We start from the raw sequence: 7,258 nt of genomic DNA, 5'->3' as shown, positions 1-7,258 counted from the left end.
TTTTAGTTAGTGATAGGAATGGAGACAGTTATTCCATCTATTTTGATATTGAAAATCAGATTTTTGAGATTGACAACGATATTTTTTTCTGAGTAATGAAAGTTCTTTTTATAGTTATCGAAACTCGAGTTATCTGAATAAGGGATTTAGGGGCAAAACCCCTACTATAATTCTTACATGTATGATCTCAATATGTTGGAATAATCACTTTAAATAGTTGCATTGATAATTATCTTCGGGCTCAAATCTGTATAGATACTTCCATTATAAGTGGTGTGAGTCGTAAATTACATTTATAGAACCATTTGTGGTAGTGAAAGTCGAAATATGTGAAAACGAGGGTTCCAGTAGACGAACTCGCACGAAGGGCAGTGATTTAACTATGAAAGTTCTAATGATCTCGAGGTAACTCCAAAATACAAGCATTTGTGGGTTCAATGCGAAAATTGTTATGGATTAAATTATAAGAAATTTTTGGAAATCAAAAATGAATATTTGTGAACAATGTGGATATCATTTGAAAATGAGCAGTTCGGATAGAATTGAACTTTTGATTGATCCGGGTGCCGGGATCCTATGGATGAAAGACATGGTCTCTCTGGATCCCATTGAATTTCATTCGGAGGAGGAGCCTTATAAAGATCGTATTGATTCTTATCAAAGAAAGGACAGGATTAACCGAGGCTGTTCAAACAGGCGCCGTTAACTAAACGGCATTCCCGTAGCAATTCGGGGTTATGGATTTCCGGTTGTAGGTAGTATGGGATCCGTAGTCGGAGAGAAAATCACCCGTTTGATTGAACACGCTGCGAATCAAATTTTACCTCTTATTATAGTGTGTGCTTCTGGGGGGCGCGCATGCAGGAAGGAAGTTTTGAGCTTGATGCAAATGGCTAAAATATCGTCTAGCACATATGATTACTCAATTAAATAAAAATTGCTTTATATCGAAAATCGCTTACATCTCCGACAACTGGTGGAGTAACAGCTAGTTTTGGTATGTTGGGATATATCGATATTGCCGAACCCAATGCCTACATTGCATTTGCAGGTAAAAGAGTAATTGAACAAACATTGAATAAAACAGTACCCGAAGGTTCTAAACAGCTGAATACTTATTCAGAAGGGTTTGACCGACCTAATTGTACCACGTAATCTTTTAAAAAGCGTTCTGGTGGATTGTTAAGCTCCACGCCTTTTTCCTTTGAATCAAAGGAAAGCAAAATCAAGTGAGCACTAAGTTCAATTTTTTTATTTGTGTTTGTAGCAAAAAAGAGGATAACTCTTTTTTTGACCTTTTTCCCTATTACGAATCAAAAAGCCTTTATCAACAAGAGTGAGTTCTTCCTTTCGTGAAATTAGGAAAATAAAACGAATTTCTTCTTGTCTTAGGTATAAATTTGAAATTTAAATATAGATAATGGTTTTGTATCTTTCTCTATCTCCCGAAAAACCCAAAATTTTTTTTTACGGCTTTTAAAATTTTTTCATGAAAATTTCATTCTTCAGTAGTTCTCATTGGAACCCCGTTTTCACTACTTGACTTTCACACACAAATGGTTCTATAAATGAACTGTCACCGTAATTACTACCACTTATAATGGAAGACTATACAGATTTGAGTCGAAGATAATTATCAATGAAACTATTAATGTGATTATTCCAACTATATTGAGTATCATACATGAAGAATTATAGTAGGGATCTTCGCCCTAAATCCAATTGAAATGATTCGATAACTATAAAAGAACTTCTAGTTCATTCCAAAAAAGAATGATCGTACAACTCAAAAATCTGATTTTCAATTAAATAGATGGAATAATCTCCCCCATTCCTATCACTAACAAAAAAGTATCATAGAGAGAAATTGAATGTCTTAACGCCGAATAAATAATCAACATTACGAACCAAATGTTTTCATTTTCGATTTGGATCTTCACTGGTTTTCACAGGAAAGACCCCATTGATTTATTTAGCAACTGTTTGAACCTTCTTAAAAATCGACCATCTTCTTTCTGGTTTCTTATTTGCATGAAAATACAATAGATGAATATCTTTCGCTATAAAATTATTTATTTGAATATCTTATTTCCTATCAGATAAGATTGGAAACCAATCACTAGGATTATTAACTGATAGGATTGGAGTATTGAAAAGTTCTGAAATCTTCACTATTATATTTGAACCCTTTATTATAAATAATATAATAATATAAATTTTATAAGGGGGGCCCTTATTTAAACGCATCGAAAAAAAGATTTGTCCTCTCCATAAAGAAATCAAAAAAAAAATTTCGTAAAAACTTTGTCTAATACTAATATCTAATCACAACAAACTAATAATCTAAAATCTAATTCTAATAATAGAAGATTTATTATTACAAGTTAGATTTTAGATTGTTATTAGATTAGTTGTGATTAGATATTAGTAGACTTGGGGATTTTTTGAAAAATTTTTTTGAACGGAGAGGACAAATGCTTTTTCGATGCGAAATTTGGCCGACATGGGAGAAACCTGCTATCAAAAATTATATTACAATAATAAAAGGAATTTTGTATAATTAATATATAGTGAGTGTTCCCCCAGATTCAGAACTTTTTTCAATACTCACAATCCTGGAGACATGCTTAGTCTGAGTAAGATATTCAAATAAATAATTTTTATAGCGAATGACACTAAATCTATTGTATTTTTCATGCAAATAGAAGTGCTTCGAAGATGGTGGTTTAATTCGATGTTGTTTAAGAAATTCAAACACGGGTGTGGGCTAAATCAATGGGCGGTGGTCTAATACGGTGAATCCAGATATCGAAAGTGAAAACATTCATGGTGCAGTAATCGTGATTATTCGGTGTATTCGAATTTCATCTCTGATGATACTTTTGGGTAGTGATAGGAATGGAAACGATTATTCCATCTATTTTGATATTGAAAATCAGATTTTGAGATTGACAACGATCATTCTTTTCTGAGTGAACTAGAAAGTTCTTTATAGTTATCGAAACTCGAGTTATCTGAATAATGGATTTAGGGGCGAAGATCCCTACTATAATTCTTACATGTATGATACTCAATATAGTTGGAATAATCACATTAATAGTTGCATTGATAATTATCTTCAGGCTCAAATATAGATACTTCCGTACAAAGTGGTAATGCGAGAATTACGGTGACAGTTACATTATAGAACCATTTGTGGTAGTGAAAGTCGAAATAGTAGTGAAAACGAGGGTTCCAGTAGACGAACTCGCACGAAGGGCAGTGATTTAACTATAAGAGAAAGTTCTAATGATCTCGAGGTAACTCAAAAATACAAGCATTTGTGGGTTCAATGCGAAAATTGTTATGGATTAAATTATAAGAAATTTTTTGAAATCAAAAATGAATATTTGTGAACAATGTGGATATCATTTGAAAATGAGCAGTTCGGATAGAATTGAACTTTTGATTGATCCGGGTACTTGGGATCCTATGGATGAGAACATGGTCTCTCTGGATCCCATTGAATTTCATTCGGAGGAGGAGCCTTATAAAGATCGTATTGATTCTTATCAAGAAAAAGACAGGGATTAACCGAGGCTGTTCAAACAGGCATAGGCCAACTAAACGACATTCCCGTAGCAATTGGGGTTATGGATTTTCGGTTTATGGGGGTAGTATATGGGATCCGTAGTCGGAGAGAAAATCACCCGTTTGATTGAACTTGCTACCCGAATCAAATTTTACCTCTTATTATGGTGTGTGCTTCTGGGGGGCGCGCATGCAGGAAGGGGATTGAGCTGATGCAAATGGCTAAAATATCGTCTGCTTTATATGATTATCAATTAAATAAAGTTATTTTATGTATCAGTCGCCCCACATCTCCGACAACTGGTGGAGTAACAACTAGTTTTGGTATGTTAGGGGATATGTTGTGCACCGAACCAATACGTGCATTTGCAGGTAAAAGTAATTGAACAAACATTGAATAAAACAGTACCCGAAGGTTCACAAGCAGCTGAATACTTATTCCAGAAGGGTTTATTCGACCTAATTGTACCACGTAATCTTTTAAAAAGCGTTCTGAGTGAGTTATTTAAGCTCCACGCCTTTTTCCTTTGAATCAAAAGGAAAGCAAAATCAAGTAGAGCACTAAGTTCAATTATTTTATTTGTGTTTGTAGCAAAAAAAGAGGATAACTCTTTTTTTGACCTATATTCCTGATTACGAATCAAGAAGCCTTTATCAACAAGAGTGAGTTCTTCCTTTCGTGAAATTAGGAAAATAAAACGAATTTCTTCTTGTCTTAGGTATATAATTTGAAATTTAAATATAGATAATAGAGTTTTGTATCTTTCTCTATCTCCCGAAAACCATTTTAGCTAAAAATTCATGTTGGATCGGATTCGAACGAATCTTTCGATAATCTGTAAAAAACTCTTTATCTATTTTTCGAAAATTAGAAGACAAGAACAAAAGTAATAAAGTTTATTATCATACATATCTTTCTCATGTAGGAGATGAATAAGTCCATTTATTTAGTTCTACAGTTCTACATTCTTTGCACTTATTATACGTACTCAGTTAGATTTAGATATATAGATACTTAGATCTATACTAAGAATTTCAAATTCTTCAAATTCTATTAATAATAAATATTATCTAATTAGAATTCAAATTCTTAATTTCATTATAATTATTACAAGATATCTTTATTTATATAATAACATAATAACAGATACAAATAGTAAATCGAGGTACCTTCTATGACAAATTTGAACCTTCCATCTATTTTTGTGCCGTTAGTAGGCCTAGTCTTTCCGGCAATTGCAATGGCTTTTTATTTCTTCATGTTCAAAAAAACAAGATTGTTTAGATCCGCTGGGACCCAATCTCATCCATTTTTTTTGAAAACGTGAACTTGTATCATAACACGGATATCTATTTATTGAAATATAGTATAACATGTGATTTCCACCGAACATAAAGGAAAAAACTCTTATGCCTGCAGAAACATGATATATGGATATATCAATTCTAGCAATTTTCAAATAGATCAGGATCGCTGGATGGCTGAAATGTAGTCGGTGAGTCTATATGTATATCGATATGTATAGTGGGATCGTATTAAATAAAGAGTATGTTATTATTTTAGATTTAACCAATTTGATGAATTACTCCTAAAGGTTGACATCAAACTAGTGCTAGTTCACCTCAAACTAGTGCTAGTTGATGAGAGTTACTTCGAAACAAAAAAGTAAAGTCAAATTTCTCTGGGGTATTATCTCAATTCCAATAAAATGCAATCGGGTAAAGTATGACTTGGCGATCAGAACATATATGGATAGAACTTATAACGGGGTCTCGAAAAATAAGTAATTTCTGCTGGGCCTTTATCCTTTTTTTAGGTTCATTAGGCTTCTTATTAGTTGGAACTTCCAGTTATCTTGGTAGAAATTTGATATCTTTTTTTCCGCCTCAGCAAATCGTTTTTTTTCCACAAGGAATCGTGATGTCTTTCTACGGAATTGCGGGTCTCTTTATTAGCTCTTATTTGTGGTGCACAATTTCCTGGAATGTAGGTAGTGGTTATGATCGATTCGATAGAAAGGAAGGAATAGTCTGTATTTTTCGTTGGGGATTTCCGGGAAAAAATCGTCGCATATTCCTCCGATTCCTTATAAAAGATATTCAGTCCGTTAGAATAGAAGTTAAAGAGGGTATTTATGCTCGTCGTGTTCTTTATATGGACATCCGAGGCAAACCCACGCAATGATCGCCAAGTCATACTTTACCCGATTGCATTTTATTGGAATTGAGATAATACCCCAGAGAAATTTGACTTTACTTTTTTGTTTCTTTCGATCGAAGTAACTCTCATCAACTAGCACTAGTTTGAGGTGAACTAGCACTAGTTTGATGTCAACCTTTAGGAGTAATTCATCAAATTGGTTAAATCTAAAATAATAACATACTCTTTATTTAATACGATCCCACTATACATATCGATATACATATAGACTCACCGACTACATTTCAGCCATCCAGCGATCCTGATCTATTTGAAAATTGCTAGAATTGATATATCCATATATCATGTTTCTGCAGGCATAAGAGTTTTTTCCTTTATGTTCGGTGGAAATCACATGTTATACTATATTTCAATAAATAGATATCCGTGTTATGATACAAGTTCACGTTTTCAAAAAAAAAATGGATGTGACTGGGTCCCAGCGGATCTAAACAATCTTGTTTTTTTTTAGAACGTGTTATGAAGAAATAAAGAAGCCATTGCAATTGCCGGAAAGACTAGGCCTACTAACGGCACAAAAATAGATGGAAGGTTCAAATTTGTCATAGAAGGGGTACCTCGATTTACTATTTGTATCTGTTATTATGTTATTATATAAATAAAGATATCTTGTAATAATTATATGGCCAAATTAAGAATTTGAATTCTAATTAGATAATATTTATTATTAATAAATTTGAAGAATTTGAAATTCTTAGTATAGATCTAAGTATCTATATATCTAAATCTAACTGAGTACGTACTCATGAAAGTGCAAAGAATGTAGAACTGTAGAATTTAAATAAATGGACTTATTCATCTCCTGCATGAGAAAGATATGTATGATAATAAACTTTATTACTTTTGTTCTTGTCTTCTAATTTTCGAAAAATAGATAAAGAGTTTTTACAGATTATCGAAAGATTCGTTTCCGAATCGATCAACCTTAAATTTTTAATGCAAATGGTTTTTTCAGAAGAAAGATGCAAAACTCTATTATCTATATTTAAATTTCAAATTATATACCTAAGACAAGAAGAAATTCGTTTTATTTTCCTAATTTCACGGGAAGAACTCTCTTTGTTGATAAAAACTGTTATTCGTAATCAGGAATACTCGAGTCAAAAAAAAAGTTATCCTCTTTTTTGCTGACAAGCTTTCTAAATAAAATAATTGAACTTAGTGCTCTACTTGATTTTGCTTTCCTTTTTGATTCAAAGGAAAAAAGGCGTGGAGCTTAAATAACTCCTCAGGGTAGCACGGAATACGTGGTACAATTAGGTCGAATAAACCTTCTGGAATAAGTATTCAGCTGCTTGTGAACCTTCGGGTACTGTTTTACTGTTTGTTCAATTATTTTTCCCGCAAATGCAATGTAAGGGAAATTGGGCAAGAATAAATATCCAAAAAATTTTGTTTCCCCCCTGGGAAAGGAAGGGTTTTATTTCATAAAATAACTTTTTTTTTAATTGATAATATATAAAGCAG

At 32.7% G+C, this 7,258-nt stretch overlaps 1 pseudogene; it reads left to right on the top strand.

The window, feature by feature from the left end:
• Positions 1 to 2,669: 2,669 nt before the first annotated feature.
• On the top strand, positions 2,670 to 4,127 carry LOC132043279 (acetyl-coenzyme A carboxylase carboxyl transferase subunit beta, chloroplastic-like; annotated as a pseudogene).
• Positions 4,128 to 7,258: the final 3,131 nt, after the last annotated feature.

This window comes from Lycium ferocissimum, unplaced genomic scaffold (genome assembly GCF_029784015.1).
Source record: "Lycium ferocissimum isolate CSIRO_LF1 unplaced genomic scaffold, AGI_CSIRO_Lferr_CH_V1 ctg22522, whole genome shotgun sequence".
Taxonomy (NCBI): domain Eukaryota; kingdom Viridiplantae; phylum Streptophyta; class Magnoliopsida; order Solanales; family Solanaceae; genus Lycium; species Lycium ferocissimum.
This window is presented reverse-complemented; position numbering and strand designations above follow the sequence as displayed.